The sequence below is a fragment of the Phocoena phocoena genome, chromosome 6, assembly GCF_963924675.1.
Source record: "Phocoena phocoena chromosome 6, mPhoPho1.1, whole genome shotgun sequence".
Classification (NCBI taxonomy): domain Eukaryota; kingdom Metazoa; phylum Chordata; class Mammalia; order Artiodactyla; family Phocoenidae; genus Phocoena; species Phocoena phocoena.
In genome coordinates, this window is record NC_089224.1 from 8,334,602 (window position 1) to 8,354,231 (window position 19,630).

Genomic DNA, 19,630 nt, shown 5'->3' on the forward strand with positions numbered 1-19,630 from the left:
CACACACTTGAAGCCACACAGGCAAGCGCGTTCCACAACTGAAAAGAGGGCCAAACCGAGTAGTTTTCTTTCTAGGAACCAGTCATTACAGTAACTAAAAAAGCTGGGTCCGGCCACAGCTGAGTGGTTTACCTGAATTTCGTCAACCCAGTTGAGTTGGAGTCAACTGGACAATTTAGTTGCTCAGTTGACCTAATGATTCTTTGAGATCAAGAACACTTGATGGAATAGGTTTTGCAATAGGCGCACTTTTTGGAATAGGTTAGATGTCTCAGCTTTTGTGCTTAGTTCATGCCAAGGGAATTTTATTTGGGGATAAGGGGGGAGGAGAAGTCAGGAAGAGAAGTGCGGGGAAAAGACAGGTGTGTTTTCTTACTCACTGTCCGGTGTCTGTTAGCGTCCTTATTTCCACGGCGAACACAGACAACTAACCAAGTCAGTTCGGCCTTGTGAAGTCCCTGCCTCCTGTGGGTCAAGAAACGCCCGAGTCAGACGCAGCCTAACCTGCGTGCCCAGCTCCCCAGGGCAGCCTTCCAGCTTTACCACGCGTATACGATACTGTTGCAGTTTTACTCATTATCTACCTGTCTCCCTGCCATCCCTCGAGGACCCCTGCGTGTAAAACTCGAAGTCTCCACGACACTGCCTAGCAGGGTGATGTCTGACGCCTTCGTGGGCTCAGCAGTGATCACAGGCCTGGGGAGCCCGGGCAAGCTTGAGATGACCTGACCCAGCCTCAGGCCTCCTCCCTGTAGCAATACCAAGTGCTATTACGTAATCGATGGACAATTTATAATTTTATTTTTTATGATTGTTTGTTTCTATATTGCTGTTAGAAAAAGTGAAATTAAAATATTTCAAAAGAATATATTTATAAAGAGGAGAAATGTGCTTCCTTTTACGTTGTTCCTGTTACAACACACAGGGCCGAGCACTAAATTGAAAGAGAAAGAAGTGGGAGGAGGGAGGGAGGGAGGGAGGGAGGCCTGGAGGGAGGAACAGTCACCTGAATCACTCTCCTTCCCCTATGGCACCTTCCCCCAAGGAGGGCTGCTTGGTGGTGTCGCCATCAGGAGCTTCCCGGTGCGGGCTATGTGAGCTCAAGATGTGAAACTGAGAGATGCAGGCATTCATTATTCCTAAATTTGACCAAGGCCAGAGCCTCTCTTACATTAGCCACTTCCAAAGGTGACTCTGATTGGATTCAGAATATATGGGTCAAACTCAGAGCACTGCTGGATAGCGGACCCACAGGACATGTATTTCAAATCACAGTTCTATCGTCCAAGTACGGGGCTTAGCATTACTGTCCTGTGTGGAGAACTCGTGTCAAACTTTTTCAACATCTTAAGTGGCAGTGCTCAAAATGAAGCCTGCATGAGGGTCACCTGGGGCACCTGCTGCAAACGCACAGCCCCAGGAAACTCTTGGGCTCCACTCAGAGGTTCTGGTGCGCAGCTCTGGCACGGGGCCTAGGAATCTGTTTTTAACGAACACTCCAGGAGACTGACACAGGTGGTCTACAGACACTTGGAGAAACCTTTAAAGGGACAAAGCAGGCAGGGAAGACATGTCTTGAATGGCTCCTGTCTCTCATTCCCGGGAGAAGTCCATGTCTGCAGGTCAGAGCAGGTGTCAGGAATCCCATTCTGTAGAAGGAACAGCTGGAGAGAAGCACTCTAGCCGTCCCTTGAGATCATATCACCTGCTTACACCAAGCAGATGAGTGACTGGGATCTAGTTCCTGCAAAGAGCTCCCAGTATGAATTGGCTGCATGGAGCACAGGTCATGAGCTGAGGGACGGATGGGCACCTGGAGATCTGCCATCACCATCGGCCGTGTAGTTCAAAGGGCATTCGAGAAGCCACTGGGCCTTTCCACGCCTGCAGGGAAGACTGCACACTTTTTCAGCCCAAAGGGAAATGACTCTAATTTGGCCTCGAAACAAGTTAAATACTTTTAAGTGCCACAGAGACGGTAAAAGGTGACGGCAGTGTCCTGCCTTGTGTGGGAGAGGGCTGCTTTTACCACGTGGTCAGGGAAGGCTTCTCTCAGAAGGTGCTATTTCAGCTGAAACTGCAGGCATGCAAAGATCAGGAAAAAGAGTGTTCTGGAGAGAAAAACAAGGACCCAGATTCTGAGGCGGGAGGGAGTGTGGTGGGCAGTGCGGCTCGAGTGGGGTCAGCCTCGTAGGTCAGAGTAAGGAGTCTGGGTTTTACTGGGATTGGGCCAGAAGTGTTTTGAGGTCTTTGAACTGGGGAGTGATGTATGATCTGATTTAAGTGTTAAGCAAGATGTATGTAGAAAGTATGGGGGAAGTGGGGCAGACGTGGCACATCCACTGGCGGTCAATCACAGTGGACGCGAGTGACTTGGACGCCCGTGGCAGCTATGGTGATACACAGTCTGATTTGGGATTTACTTTGGGACCTAGTGTGGGATGTATTTTGGATACTGTGGAGGTAAAGCCAACAGGGTCCACTGGTAGCTTGATGTGGAGTGTGAGGGAAATAGAGACTAAGGATAGCCCTCTGGCCAGCAGCTGGATTGGGGGGCGGGGGCTTTACTGAGATGAGAAAGTTTGAGGGGAGCATGAGTCAGGGAGACAGGTAGCATTAACAGTTCAGTCTCAGACATGTTATATTTAAATGTCTATCAAACATTCAAGCAGGAGGTGAGTAGGTGGTTGGCTATAAGGACCCGGACTTCAGGAAAAGGCCAATGTCAGAGGCATAAATTTAGGAGTGTGGATTTGGGTGTTTGGATGATATTAAAAAGCACCATACCTGGATACACTCCTCTAGGAAGAAAGCGTAGACATAGAAGAGGGGGCTAAGTACAGCATCGTGGGGACTCCAGCACCTAGGGGTCTGAGAGAGAAATAAGAACAGCCACAGGAATCTTAGAAAGACCAGCTGGTAAAGTACAAGGAAAACCGGGTGAAGGGGGCCTCGGGGAGCCTTAAGGAAGAAAATGTTTCAAGGAGACAGTCGTCAATATCAAATGCTGCTGAGAAATCGAGGAAGAGGTGGACAGAGAGATAAACAGTGTTTTCAAGCAAGATGGAGATCATCTGTCTTTTATTCCAACGGTGATAGCCCTTTCAGTCCAGGGGTGGGGACAGAAGTCCAGTTGTGTCGGTTGAGGAGAAAATGGAAAGTGAAGAAATTGACTCAAGTCAGTTTGCTGTAAAGCGAGCAGAGAAATAGCAGCTGGACAAAGTCCTAAAGTCAGGGAAACAATTTTTGGCTTCCTGGAAACAGCGTATAACAAAATAAATACATAATAGAGTACACTGTATATTAACAATGTCTCAAATCATAATGCAAATGTATCATAAAGGTGCCAGCATCTGAGACATGCGAAGGGAGAAACTGAGGATGCATGAGAGCAGAAAGTAATTGTAGCAGTGAAGTTCTTGAGGAGGAGAGAGGGGGCTGGGAGGGGAGTAAAGACACCCCTTCCACCGTAGCGAGAGGGAAGGCGGAAGATGAGAGGGTTAGGGAATCTCTGGTGGGAAGAGGAGGGTCCCATTGGATCCTTCCTGTTTTCTCTGTGAAATAGGAGAGTGACTTGGAGGTGGTGGAATGTTGGAGGTTTGGGAAGAAAGAAGTTTTGAAATAATTATCTCAGCGAATGGGCATGTTCATTTATTAGGAAGGGTAGTCAAGTCACCCGGGAGTGCTGGCTGCCCATCTGAGGCTTGTGGTCGTTCAGTGTGATGCAAATCCAGTGAATGTGGTTGCGTGTATTTTGTTTTGTTTTGTTTTTCCCTCCAGCGATGGTTAGATGCCACAGTGCGCACACAGGGCAGGCAGACGGTGGCAAGGGGATGTGTCAGGCAGGTACACGGGAGGACAAGGAAGCGGAAGTTAAAGTGCTTTGCAAAGGAGCAACCGTAGTGTTGAACCAAGGAATCCAAACCCAGTGAGGAGGGGAGAGGGGACATGGGGGCACGGGAGCGGGGGTGACAGCAGTGCTAGAGCGGTGGGGTCCATGGTTGGCAGTCTCGGTGCCATCTGGGACTCGCTGAGCGACAGGGCTGGTGGGGAAAAGCTGAACAGAAGGTGATGATCAGAGAATGGGGACAGCAGAAGTGACATCTCGGGGATGGTGCAGCTTCTTCCTTCCGAGACACAGCCTGATGCTACACTAGCTGCCTGGTGGCCTCAGTAAGTGTGTACCTCATGCACCGGTGACATCAGTCAAGACTGAGACTGCCCCGGCCCCTGCAGACCTCACCTGTCTTATTTAGAAAGGGGTTTTTGACGCTCTGTCGACAGCATTCTCTTTGGCTTCTTGGCAAGAGCAGAGCATCTCCCGCTTCCTAATGCTCTCTGTCAGAGCCCCGAGTCTGCAGTTGAGAAGAAGAGACTGGAGGAGGACAGTAGTGTGGCCCTGCCAGGACACACAGGCCAAGTACAACCGTGGGCCTATCTGATGGGAACCGCTCAGGCACACTGAAGCTTTCAGATAAGGCTTTTTTTAAATACCCTGTTCGCAGGCTCAAAGCAAACAGCGGTGGAGACACCTAGGCAGTCTCCGAGGGAAACCGTCTCAGGAAGAGAGACCGCAAACATTGGGGGGCTCTGGACAGCAGTCACCCACACTCACTGCGAGGAGATAAGTCCGCGGGGGGCATTTCCTGGCTGGCAGGGACAGGTGCCGGAGTGGGTGGAAATTCCCTGGGAGATATTCCGGTAAGGCCTGGTTCAGCTCTGCAGGACTGGAGTGTATTTATTTCCTAAACCATTCTGTCAAACAGGGAATCCCTCAATCCAATCGCTTCTTCTTCCTGCCCCCTCCTCCACGTGGGGACAACTGGAGCCTGAGAAAGGACCACTTGTCGGAGAACATCCAGGGTCCCAAGGGACTCTGCCTCCTTCCAGTAAACTCCCCTTCCCAGGGGGGAACGGCCTGGGCACCACCCACTGCCCCGAGAGCCTCCCCGGGATCGGACGCCCCTTCGGGGCGGCACAGGGCTGGGGGGCAGCACAAGGGCTCTCTGCGCTGTCCCATTGCACCAGGCGGGGTGGGCGGGAAGTGGAATTGTTCCAGCATCCCAAGCAGGGGAGGACCTGACCCAGGGCATGCAGGCTTACGAACCACTGGAAGAGTCAGGGAACGTGATTCTCGGAGCTGTGCTGTATTCCAGCAAGCTCGGCAGGCGTCGTTTAGGGCTTCTGGCAGCACCTGAGCAGGTATTCCCAAGAGGTCTTCTGTCTGCCTGTCTGCCTTCCGCCACCACTGGGTTTTTACTCACACAAACACCCCCGCCCAGAACACTTCTGACACCAGATGTGTGAGTTTCCCACCCCAAACGATCCTGCAGTTCTCTGCAGACACCAGCTGGGTGTTCTACGATTTAACTCAGTTTGACACAATCCACACGCAAAATGTCGTCTCCTGTATCCCCCATCCCCGCCCACAGTGGCCTCTGAGCTGGGCTCCCTGTACCCCTCTCTAGGAAAGACAAGACTGAATGAGCCATCATAAAGATGCAGCACGGTGCCCAGGAGGTAAAAAGCGATGCTCTGAAAGCAAGTTTCTGTTAAAAGTTTCCAGCCACTTCTATTTCTAGCAGAGGAGACAGTGAGTCTCCCTGAGAAAAACCGTAGGAGTGGTTCCTTTCAGGGAAGTGGATGAGAGGGGGTCAGCCGCCATGCCCCTGGGGGAAGGGAGCCAGAGGGATGGGCAAGCTGCATCCGTGCCAGAAGCCTTCCCAAGCAAACGACCTTGACTCCTTTACAGATTCAAAAGCACCTCTAAGGCCCAACGCCTTACTTCTTCAGGGGATCACAGACGTGCGGGTGAGAACGTGTCCATCCTAGGGGCTGGGACACGGGGAGGAGGTGATGGCACCCACTTTAAGGGACAAAGCAGAGGTAAAGAGCAGCCTCTGGGAGTCATGAGTCTCAGGGAAGAAGGGAGAGGAGAGCGACTCACCCTGATGAAATGGGGCTGGAATTAAATCATATAAAATAACAAATGAACATGGCTTTTTATGGACCCCAAGCTGCAGGTGGGACACACCGTATGCTGTCAGAGTCGGGTGGCTTTATCACTCAGAGTACGATTTTTTTTTTTTTTCCTGTTGCAAACAAAGAAGCAGGTCCAGGAGCTGGAGTGGCTGACCACGGTTACCGTCCGGTTGGTGCAGAGCTGGGACTGCACCGCGGTCTCCTAACTCCTTATCCTGGCTCTTCCCAACGCCCTCTCCTCCCTGGAGCCCTCGCACCTCCGGGTTCTCCCTTCCAACTACACAGAGAAGGAGGTCTGAGAAAACAAATCTGAGAAGTTCTTCCCGCTGTAAACAAAAGGTTTTTTTCAGACTTTATAATGCGGGCCTATTGAGTTAAGGAAATCCTAAAGTGCCCCCTGCTGGACAAACAGAGGAACCTACTCACATGTGGATTGTCTTCCAGATGCTGTAGCAGCGCCAATAACTTACACCTTGATATTTGCTTGTTTTCTTGACATTTGTGAGTGTCATCACTTTCCATGTTTGCTGGAAAATTCAAAGTTCAAATGCTATTTCCACCACTCAAAAACTGAGATCTCTAGCGGGAGTACCCTGTCACAATTTAATTAAATTCTACAAATACTTTTTAATATTTACTATGTGCCAAGCACTGTGCCAATTCTAGAAAAGCAAGGTGACTAGAAGCTGAAGGTTTATACAGCACTTTGGTTTCATTCATGCCATCTCAACTGAAATTCATGTTTTATGTCAGTCGTGGCACGCAATCTTTTATAAAGAATATAAAATGGCCATTAACTTGAAAATAGTGTGATATGTTTTAAAATCTATTGTTTAATGTGGTGTTTTCATTCTCTTTTTTTTTTTTTTTTTTTTGCGGTACGCAGGCCTCTCACTGTTGTGGCCTCTCCCGTTGCGGAGCACAGGCTCCGGACGCGCAGGCTCAGCGGCCATGGCTCACGGCCCCAGCCGCTCTGCGGCATGTGGGATCTTCCCGGACCGGGGCACGAACCCGCGTCCCCTGCATCGGCAGGCGGACTCTCAACCACTGCGCCACCAGGGAAGCCCCCAACCTACTTTTTTTAATGGGCAAAAAATTTGAACACACCCTTCACAGAAAAAAAAAATACAAACGGACAATAAGCACATGGAAAGATGCTTAACGTCATCAGTAATCAGGGAAGTGAAAACTAAAACCACAGTGGAACACCACTTCACACCCACGAGAATGACTAAAATTAAAACGACTAGTAACACCAAGTATTGATGATGTGGAGCAAACTCATATATTGCTGATGGAATTGTAAATGGTACAGTCACTTTGGAAAACATTTTGGGAATTTCTTATATGGTTGAACATATACTTACCATAGGACCTAGCAATTCTAAGGTATATATCCAATAGAAATGGAAATAGACGTACACACACAGACTCGTATATGGATGTTTACAGCAGCTTTATTCATAATAGTCCAAACCTGGGGAAAAACCTAAAATGTCCTTTAGTAGGTGAATGGATAAAAAAAATTGTGGTATATTTATACAATAGCATAAATATTCCTACTCAGCATAAAAAGGAATGAACTACTGATACATACAATAACATAGATAGATCTTGAAAATACTGAGCGAAATAAGTGAAATACAAAAGAATAGGTGTACAATTCCATTTACATAAAGCTAGAAAAAAGTCTTATTTAATTCACGGTGACAGAATGCAGATCAGTTGTTACCTGGGGCAGGAGCGGGGATTGACTGGGGGTGAGGCCTAGGGAACTTTTGGGGGTAATAAGGAATATTCTGTGTCTTGAATGTGGTTGTATGAATATGTAAATTTGTCAAAGCTCATCAGAATGGGTTTTGGATGCATAATAAATTATACCTGAGTAAATTACACCTCAATAAAGTTGATTAAAAAAACACCTAAGCAATCTGGGAAAAAATAAGGCTTAGAAAACACTAACATAACAGATGAAAAGGAAAATCACGACTTTATGGAGTCCTAGAGATGGGGACCAGAAGACACAAGAGGTAAAGCAAGTGAGATTCTGTGAAACACCTTTCCCTCTCCTGGCCGTGCCTACACACAGTTATAATCACCATTACAGAGAGCCTTTCGTACCCGCACTGGATTTTATGGTCTGTGGCCAGACCTCTTCACAACCCTCACAGCCACTCTTGACTTAGATACTATTGTGGTCTCCATTACTACAGAAAAGGAGACTGAGGCTCAGAAAACCCAGTGGTTTTTTTTAAGATCACACGGAAAATGATAGACCTGCGATTCAAGTCCAAGTGCCAAGGAACTCCAATTTTCCAAACTCTCTCACCTCCCTATCCTCTTGTCCCCCAGGAAAAGTCACTCAGTTATTATGTAATTAATTGAAATCACCATGAGCAATAACGTATCAATAACAACAGTACCAGAGCTAAGAAGTAGAACTAGGATGTAACATTCATTTTCTGGCTCAGACCAGTCCACATGTGTTTCTCAAAAGATGGAATGACTATAACGGCTGATGGTTGTGTTTAATGATGCTTTGCTTATTAGTATCTCAATTCAACAAATACTCTGTGGGGAAGGCATTGTTAGGAGCAGGGCATTCAGAAAGGATTAAGGCACAGTCCTGGCCTTCCCAGACTTAAAAGCCAGTGTTACACCCTGTTCAGCTCAGGACTGTTTTCTCCCATGTGTGGTCCTAACACCAACAGTTACCTCCTACCGAAATCCCATCAGCTCCCACAGTGACTCGCAGAATGGGCGCCAGATGGGGGCACCATGTCCAGATTGTCTGTTTTCCAAGAAGTTTTAACGGCATTTTCCAAAGTCAAATGGAGGGATCTGACAAGGGCACTGGGGCCCACAGTAGGAAAGAGCAATTTAAATCAGACCTAGCTTGCGGAATCTATAACACAGCACTGTTCTGAATAGGGCTGTAAGCCTCCGGCCTAATAGCCGCAAGCTACTTGAGAGGTGGTAAAGTTACTTTAGAGTTTTCAGATGCTTTTTAAAATAACTGTCAAATATGATAAGTCAAGCAAACATAGGTGGTTTTTTTTTTGTCTTTCCTTGCATATTTTAAAACGGCTCTTTTACGTATTATAGCAAATACCTCAAATTATAAACATTTCTCTGGGAAAGAGGTGGTATAGGGTGGGGCACTTCTGTGATAAGCACCATTCCCTTTATTTATGTCCTGCCTTTTGAGGGCAGTGGAAGGAAAGCAGAGATTGTTATTCCTGTTTTCCATGATGAGAAACTACACTGTGAAGCACCCCTTGGTTTTGTGCATCTCAATCCTTTTTAAAGTTTTGACATATGCATGCTTCCTTCTCTGATGCCCCATTACACACATTCGTTTGAAAAATTAAAGTGAACTACACCTAACTTTTTTCATATCGTAACATGTAAAATTAATAACTTTCACTGCATTTTCTGTAATGTGGAAACACATAAGGAGCAGAAAGGGTGACACAAACCTGATTTTTGGCTTCCTCAGACACCTGTTGGCCTCCTATGGGATGCATCCTTGTTCATGGCACACAGAATAACCCTAGCCCGCGTCTCACGGTCAAGTACAGCAAACATCAACCCGTAAAATACTTTCTCCAGTGTGTCAACCTGGTCAGGACTGGGGTGTCCCGTGGTGGTAGGGATTTGTATAAGTTTTATTTTATTTTATTTTGGCCACACTGCTCAGGATGTGGGATCTTAGTTCCCCAGCCAGGGATCAAACCACTTCTTACTACCCCTGAAGGGGAAGCACGGAGTCTTAACCTTCCCTGGACCACCAGGGAAGTCCCTGTGTAACTTTTAAACACAAAATTGTTCAATTTTTAAAAACTTTTATTGAAGTAGAGTTGATTTACAATGTTGTGTTAATTTCTGTTGTACAGCAAAGTGACTCAGTTATACACATATATATTCTTTCTCATATTCTTTTTTTTTTTTTTTTTTTTTTGCGGTACGCGGGCCTCTCACTGTTGTGGCCTCTCCCGTTGCGGAGCACAGGCTCCGGACGCGCAGGCTCAGCGGCCATGGCTCACGGGCCCAGCCGCTCCGCGGCATGTGGGATCTTCCCGGACCGGGGCACGAACCCGTGTCCCCTGCATCGGCAGGTGGACTCTCAACCACTGTGCCACCAGGGAAGCCCCTTTCTCATATTCTTTAAAAAAAAAAAAAATCCCTCTGTATGTGAACGTTGTCCTCAATGATGTAAGATCCATGAAAGGCAGGGTCTTTATCTTTTTAGCTCCCTGCCTTATTCCTAGCAGTTAAGACAGTGCCTGGTACACAGGTGTCCTATAAATATTTGTTGAATGAATGATAAGTAAGCTTTCCCTGTCCACATGTGACTGCCCAGTGAGCCCCTGTATCAGTTCTTTCACGTGTCCCTGCTCATGTTTATGGGCTGAAACCCCCTCCCAACTTATCAACTGAAACTCAGCTGCAGCCTCTCCTCCATGAAATGAGCTCCCCGTGCAGCTGTGATCTGAAAATAGTGAACAGCAAGATCATGTAAATCAAGTGCAAATCAAATCAGCAAAAATAGTCTATTTCATATTGAAATAAACTAAATTACAGAGCTACTACCATGACTTATCAAGGGATATAAATGATTGAGAAAATAAATCAATAAACCATTTTAGCAGTTTCCAAATCATGTATTGATCTTTTAAAGTTTTTTTTTTTTGCGGTACGCGGGCCTCTCACTGCTGTGGCCTCTCTCTTTGCGGAGCACAGGCTCCGGACGCGCAGGCTCAGCGGCCATGGCTCACGGGCCTAGCCGCTCCGCGGCATGTGGGATCTTCCCGGACCGGGGCACGAACCCGCGTCCCCTGCATCGGCAGGCGGACTCTCAACCACTGCGCCACCAGGGAAGCCCCCTTTTAAAGTTTTTGCCATGGTTTTTTTTTTTTTTGGCTGGCTAGCTATCACCTGCTAGATGAAACCGTAACTGCCTGAACCATAATTTGACTTGGGGAATCACATCTGGCTCTCAACAACGTTCCACATTCAGTCGATATTTGGCAGGTGACTTTTGTCTTAAGTAAATGTCTCTTGGCATCAATGCTTTAGTTTTTGGTGCTGAATCTTCTACTGAACTAAGGAATTTCACTAAAGAATTTCTTAGCCCTTATAGTCCTATTTGATATTTCTATTTATTTAATATTTCTGATACCAACTAAGTCATAAAAATGTTCATTGAAATGTCCTATTAAAGAATTGGTTTAATTTTATCAACTTATGTTCAGCTGCAACCCATGAAGCTTTGTGAACATCAATCAGCCATATGGAAGGAACTTAAAATCTGCTATGGTTTTTACTTTTCTCATCAAACATGCATCTATAAGATACTTTATTTAAAAATTAATAATTTGTCTCTTGTACTTGATATTTTATTTTAAATTCTTTATTTTTTCTCATATACTTATGTAGGATATATATCTTCATTATTTCCTCATTCTCAATACCTTCTGCTTCTTTCTTATTTTCTGTATTTAGATTTATAAGTGTAATGACTATCATTCATCAGAATAATCTATCAGCTTTAATAACGGAAATATTTCTTTCTTGTAAAACAAAACAAAGTTTTGAGGTCTGTTAGACTATTATTTACTTAAGCCAAGTCTCTAATTTAAAAAATTTCTTCTGGGAGTTCCCTGGCGGTCCAGTGGTTAAGACTCCACACTCCCAATGCAAGGGGCCCAGGTTTGATCCCTTGTCAGGGAACTAGATCCCGCATGCCACAACTAAAGACCCCCACATGCCACAACTAAAGATTCCACATGCCTGAGCTAAAAGATCCCACATGTTGTAACTATAGATTCCTTATGCCGCAACTAGAAAAGATCCTGCCTGCTGCAACGAAGATACCGCAGCAGCAACTAAGACCCAGTTCAGCCAAATAAATAAATAAATATTAAAAAAAAAAAAAAAGACTCCACCCATCCAATGCGGGAGGCATGGTTCAATCCCTGGTCGGGGAAGTAAGATCCCGCATGCCATGCAGTGCAGCCAAAAAGAAATCTTTTTCCCCAAACATTTATCTACTCACATTTCAGTTTCATGCTCTATAGGAATTGGGTAATTTTCACATTTAGATCTAAAGTCCTCAACTATTTAAGCCCCAAACTCCTTTCCCTCTGTAGATAGTCCAATCACCAAGTAATACTCAGAATCACAGAGCCAGGCCATCTGTACCCATGGCCCTTGCTATGGGCACTGTGATAATGGACCAGTGCTAGGTGCCCAGCACCTGGATGTGCCAGCCCTGGGCCTGGTTGCCCTTAGATCTGTTCCTCATCCTTTCCCTGCTCTGCTGTGTGTTGAAGGGGCAGCCTGCAGCCTGCAAGCCCCCTTCTCAGTGAGGTCTCCAATGGGAGGCACCGGTGGGGACGGAAAGGCAGGAGAAGACAGGGTATTCCTCTCATCCCTCTCTCCCTCCGCCAGCATCTCCATCTTGTCTGCAGTTCCAGCACTGCCGTACAGGCCCTCTGTGGCCCAGGTTCTCCCAGGGGACCCCAGCCCCTGGCTCTGGTACTCACCATCACCTCCTTCTCTCTCTCAGCCCAGGGATGGAGGGTCTTCTCACCACTCCTGGACTTGCATTGTCCCTGGTTGATTCCTGAGCCTCTCCATCCCCTGGGGAACCAATTTCCTGCATTAAATCTCCTTTGCTATCTAGATATGTTTTCCTGGTTAACCGCTGGCTGATGTGTTGCAGTTTCAACACCTGGTAATAACATCCCATGGGGAGGCTCTGCCCCTTCCCCCAGTGGCCTTGGGTTCTCCTTTCAACACCTCCCAACGCTTGGGTCTGCCCGTTGCCAGCTCTTCCCAGCTCTGCTTTCAGCAACATCTTGTTTGTGGATTGAAATCTCGTATGGAGGGAGCATTTAGTCATGGAAATCTGGAAACACTACAAATCCTGCTCACCCTGCCCATCCCCACTCCACCAGGGGCCAGCTGTTGAACATTCACCAGCACGCCACTGGTGGAGATCTGGGTGAGATCCACAATGGACACGTGTCCATTAACTGCTGGCAGAGCAGGGGGCTTCTCTGCAGAGGTGGGTTTCCAGCTCACCCCACCTCGCCTAAGAGGAGAACTGGCCCCCGCATGAAGACAGCTGTACGTCCCCAGAGAGCCTGGCTAACTGCTGTCTCAGGGCTGGCACTAGGGTGATGGGGGAGGGACTCACCTCGGATACAAAATTTTAGGGGGCATCGGGGAAACTCAGTAATCAAGACAACTAGTATTTTCAATGCAATACTTTTAAAGATCAAAATTAATGCCCCCCACCAAGCCCCATGATGAACAAAATACCAAAATTTTAAGGAAAGACAGGGTTGGACAAGGCTGAGATCACGGTGAGATGAGGAAGGTAAGTCATGCAAGATTCATCTTGGTTAGATTTTGATAGTTTGTTCACATGGATTTTTTTTGCATTAATTTTGATTTTTTAAAATGACTGCATTTGGCAATGATTTCTTGGCTATGACACCAAAAACACAGACAACAAAAGAAAAATAGATAAATTAGAGGTCATCAAAACTGAAAATTTTGTGTGTACAAGGACCCTATCAACAGATTAAAAAGGCAAGCAGAATGGGAGAAAATATTGGCAAATTACATATTTGATAAGGGATTAATATCCAGAATATTTAAAGAGCGCCTAAAACTCAACAACAAAAAACCCAACAACCCAATTTAAAAATGAGCAAATGAGCAACTATACTCCAATAAAAATTAATCAAAAATAATAAAAAATAGGGGCTTCCCTGGTGGCACAGTAGTTGAGAGTCCGCCTGCCGATGCAGGGGCCATGGGTTCGTGCCCCGGTCTGGGAGGATCCCACGTACCGCGGAGCGGCTGGGCCCGTGAGCCATGGCTGCTGGGCCTGCGCGTCTGGAGCCTGTGCTCCACAACGGGAGAGGCCGCGGCGGTGAGAGGCCCACGTACACCAAAAAAAAAAAAAAAAAGGAAAATAATAATAATAAATAAAAATGAGCAAAGGACTTGAATGGATTTTTCTGCAAGAAGATATACAAATGGTCAATAAGCACACAAAAAGATGCTCAACATCACTAATGATTAGAAAAATGCAAATGAAAACTGCAGTGAGCTACCACCTCACACCCATGAGGATGACTATTATTAAAAAAAAAAAAAGAAAGAAATAACAAGTGTTGGAGAGGATGTGGAGAAATTGGGACTCATGCATTACTAGTGAGAACGTAACATAGAGCAGCTTCTGTAGAAAACAGTATGGCGGTTCCTCAAAAATTTTAAAATAGAACTACCATATGATCCAGCAATTGCACTTCTGCGTATATAACTAAAAGAATTTAAAGCAGGAACTCAAAAAGATATTTGTATACTCAGCATTATTTATAAGGGCTACAGTGAGAAGTAACCCAGGTGTGTCCATTGATGGACGAACAGATAAACAAAATGTGGTCTATCCATACAATGAATATTATTCAGCCTTAAAAAAAGGAAAGAAATGTTAGCACAGGCTACAACATGGATGAACCTTGAAGAAAGTATACGAGGTGAAATAAGCCAGACACAAAAGGACAAATACCGTGTGATTCCACTTTTATGAGGTACCTAGAAGAGTCAAAATTCATAGATACACAAAGTAGAATGGGGGTTGCCAGGGGCTGGGAGGAGGGAAGAATGGGGGATTATAGTTCAGTGGAGAGAGTTTCAGTTTTGCAAGATGAAAAAACCTGGAAATGGACGGTGGTGACAGTTGCACAATGTAAAGGTACCTAATGCCAATGACCTGTACACTTAAAAATGGTTAAGATGGCGAATTTCACGTTATGTGTATTCTACCAAAAACTTTTTTTAATTAGGGGAAAAAAGCAAGGTGCAAACCAGTATGCAATCAGTTACTTTTATGGTAAAAAGCGGGGGGGTTAGACTCTAGTACTTTGCTTGGATATGCATTTTTAAAGCTCTGGAAAGATGCATAAGAAACTAAAAGTAAACTTTACCTTGGAGGGGTGGGGTGGGAACTGGGCAGATAGAGGGCAAGGGTCGGTGTGACATTTGTCATGTATCTTTTCTAAGAATTTCTAATTTTATACAAACAGGTCTCAGAAATTGCCAGCTGCTTATGGGAAAGCAGAATCAGATTCGAGTGTTGCCTAATGGCCATGTGGCCGCCTCTGAATGATAACCCTTTCTGGCGGGGTTCACCTTGACCTGCCATTGATCGGTGCCTTGTTATCTGTCTTATCTCACCTGAAACCCAGCATGAACCCTCAGAGCAACCAGCAGAGCATTTTCCTCTGGAAACAGTCCAGCTCCCCTGACAGCAGTGGACCCTGAGGGCACTGGAACCCTTCCCTCTGGGGGCAGGTCCATCTTTCTGCTGGGCTTTCTGTCACCTCCATGGATATTCTTTCGTTGGTGATCCTGCACCCGCCAGACCTGCTTGCCAAGCTCTCTCTAGCAGGAAGACTCAAGGGCGCCCCCTGCTAGCTTTGCAGGTGACCACTCTGGGCACAGTCGGGGGACCTGAGGACTGACACCTGCGGGGTGGGCTCCCCCTTCGCTCTTCACCTCTCCTCTATCCTCCCCTGCTTAGGGAGCCCTGTCCCCGAATCTATTGCCCCCGCCGCTGCTCACCTGCCCTGGGCCTGCCCCTCCAGTCCTGCCCCCCACCCCCGCCCCCATGTAGGAGCCCTGCCCCTTAGCCCCATCCTGCAGTCAGACACACATAGGTTTGAATTCTGACTCTGCTGATTACGAGCTGTGTGACCCTGGGGAAGGTAGTTAACCTACCTGAGCCTCGGTATCTTCCTGGGTAAAATAGGGACACGAAGAAAGACATAGGGACACGTGCGGTCTCCTGTCGGGAGGCCATGGTCCACACCGGCTTCTGGTGTCGGCGTAGTTCTCCCTCTTGAGCTGGTTGGTGGCCACACAGGACTTTGCTTTATAATTATTTATTAATAATTATAAATTAATTATTTATATAATAATTATTATATATAATTATTTATTAAACTGTACGTTTTTATTTTATGCACTTTCGTATATATATGTTCTAGCATACAGTTTCCAAAAAAAAAAAAAGCTTTTTAAAAAAGTAAACCTATAGAAAACATATCAGGGGCTAAATAAAGGCTAGTTTAGTTACCCCCGCAGTCCCCACTGCCAATACCATTTCAGTTCTCTCCTCAGCCTCGAGTTCTCTCCTCAGCCTCGTCCTGGCACAAGGGCACATCCCAGGTACAATCCCAGGTGTGAGGTTCTGTAAATGGCCCAAAGCAGTGTCACCTGCCCTTGCACTGGAATTATCTGGGAGCAATTCACCCACCTGAGGAAAGACACCCCTTCCTCTGCCCCACCCCTGAAGAATCTGCCAGGAAGAAAGCTCCAGAAAGAGAATCCTTATCCACCAAGCATCTACTACGCGCCAGGCACTTCTCATACACCAGCCTATGTAATTCGTCTCCCAGTCCTATGAAGCTGGTGCTGTAATGGTCCTCGTTTTGCAGGTGAGGAAACTGAGGCACAGAGGAGGTGACTAACTTGCAGTGGGTCACATGGGCGGGAAGGTGGAGACAGTATTTGAGACCACGACTGTGGTCTCAAGGGGCTCCCTTGGCCATGCCTTTCCTGAGACCACTCTTTTCCATACATTGCTAACTTAGTTTCTGGTAGCTTCTCCAAAACGTTCACGTGCACGCAAATTACCTGGGCTCTTGTTAATTCTGACTCGCAGGTCTGGGGTGGGGCCTGAGACTCTGCATTTCTATCAAGTAGGTCCTCAGCCTGGAGGTCTCCTCACCATACTGCCCAATCAGACACAAAGCCCAGACCTCTGCCTACTTATCACAAGGACTTGGGACCTTATCATTATATTTGTGATGATGACCCGTGATCAGTGATCTTTGATGATATTACTACTATGACTCATTGAAGCCTCAGGTGATGGTTAGCCTTTTTTAGCAATAAAGTTTCTTTTAATCAAGGTATGTAAATTGTTTTTTAGATATGATGCTATTGTACACTAAACAGACTACAATATAGTATAAGCATAACTTTTATATGTACTGGGAAACCAATAAATTCGTGTGACTCGCTTTATGCGATAATCGCTCTATTGTGGTGGTCTGGACCAGAGCCGCAACATCTCTGAGGTCACCTGTATCAGTGTCTCCCCACCTTCTCACCTGTGGCATACAGAGAAGGTGATAGAACTCGTGCCCCGTGCTGGAGCACAGGAGACGGTGCTGCCACTGGGGCAAAGCCCTCGCCCGAGGGTCCCCACGGGCCAAGGGCATCAGGGTCTCTGCACGCTTGTGTTCTGTCCACAGCGCCCAGAGAGAAGCCCTGGGTGGAGATTCTTAGACTCCCCTTCAGGACGCTCGTTTCCCACACATTCTATTGACGCTCTGCTCGTGTGTTTTGTTCACGGTCACATTTGCATATTAGTTCAGGGTTCAGGTTATTTTCTGACCAGAGGTGGGTACCCGGTGACCCCTGCTCCCTGGGACTCGGCCTGTTCGATCTGATCCCAAGTAGCTGGGTCGCATCCACGGCACCTGCCCCCATCCCGTCAGAACCGGTGCTACCCTTTCTGACCTAGTTATTTGGTCTCATTTCCCAATAACAACCAGCGTGGCCTCCTTCCCTCCCTCTTGTGAAATTAGTTGCACAAAGAACGAGAAGTTGGGGCCTTTCAGGTCTCTAGGTTCCTTAGGTATGATTTTTGCCACACATCACTCCTGCAAACTGGCCCAGCCAGCCTGACGTGCTTTCCAGAATGCGCAGTCCACACTTCTCGGCAGATGCCTTTCGAGTCTTGACCATGTACAGAACTTGCTTCTTTCTTCCGGGGCTGCAAGGCAGGAACACTGGTATGGCATCCCTGCAAATCTCCATAGTACGACATGGAGCTGGCACAGAGCTGGAGGCCTCGGCAGCTTTGACGGCGCATAGAATTCCTGCACACGCTCAGCTGATCGCCGTCTCTGCTCCACCTGTACAGCCTGCCCTGTCACGAGCCAGGGACATTTGCCGAGTGCAGGTTCAGAGCTTCCTGCCCAGGGATGTGATGCTGTACCCCTACACACGGCTCTGGTTTCTGGAAGCACAGGCCCTGCCAGGGTTCCTGCCAGTGAGAGTGAAATGTCCATGGGGCCGAGATTTGAAGAACAGCGGATCTTACTTGACAACAGACCCCAGAGGACCCTAGACAGGGAAGAGTTGCTGCCCTTGGATCCACTGACCCAAATAAGTACTGCGGGGCCTCGGGAGGAGGGGAGATGAGGAGAGATATCAAAGGGGCCTGTTGAGATGAGGCCAAACACACCTGGCACCTCAGCGACAAGGTGGTATCCAATCCCCTTTCCGGGAGCACTGCCAGCTTCACGTGCCCCGGCAATGTTGACTCTGGCATGAGGAGAGGATGCTATCAGCTCACAAGGTCTGAACCAAAGGGGCCTGTCAAGATGAGGGCCAAACACACCTGCTGCCTCAGCGACAACGTGGCATCCAACCCCCTCTCCAGGAGCACTGCCAGGTTCACGTGCCCCGGCAGTGTAGACTCTGGCACAAGGGGAGGTTGCTATCAGCTCACAAGGTCTGAGCTTCAAGGCAAGGGCAGAGCGGCTGATAAGCAAAGCAGAGCCTGAGAACCGTACCAGGCGCAGGCACACGACCTACCGTGCTATTCTCTGGCCGACCACAACTGGGGCATTGGAGGATTGCCCGGCTCAGGCCTGGTACCGCAGGCGGGGCCGGGGGGTGGGGCCAAGACGGCCAGCCCAGCCCCCTGATGTGCGCCCAAACGGGAGCTGTCTGCATTTTCCTCCAAACGTACACATGAGGATCCCCTCACACCATGGTTCTTTACTCTTTTGGGGTAGAGGGGGACCCTTTGAGAATCTGATGAAAGCCAGCACCTTTCGCGCTGAAAAATGTAGCATCTAATGGAAGGCTGAGAGTTTGGTTTTCCATCCCTCTGAAACCTGGTTGATAGATAGATGGGAAGATGGGAAAGCTACTTGGAGTGTGGGGAGAGAAGCTGTCTCTGAGGCCCCAGAGGAAGGGAGGGGAACAGGGAGCAGTGTTAGCTAAGGTTAAACCCTGCGGTGAAAGAAAAGACGGGAAGCATCGTCTCTCAGAGATGGCTGATGGAGTAAAGGATGCCACATACCAAGTGGGCGGAGTCAGATGTTAGCAGAGCATCTTCAGTAGTCCCGACCTGATCACCTGGCCAGGCAGAAATCCAGCAGGAGCCCAAGAACGTAATTCATGGGAGGCTATGTGAGTAAACTGCAAGTCTCTCTTCACCCTCGTGATATAACACATCATGATGAATTCAGGGTGCTGGACAACCGTCAAACTTGGTCATTGTGGCAGACTCACAGTCCCTGCCTCTTGGTGGTCACTCCTCTGGGGAACCCCTCCCCTTGGGTGTAAGCAAGACCTTGCCTCTAACCAATAGAATATGGCAAAGATGATGGAATGTCCCTTCCTTGGTTGGGTTATGTTATGTAAGACTCTGTCCTGCTAGCAGATTCACTCTAGAAACTCTCCTTGCTGGCCGGATGAATTAAGTGACATGATGGGAAAGCCCACGTGGTAAGAAACTTCCAGAAGCTTCTAGGAGCTACGA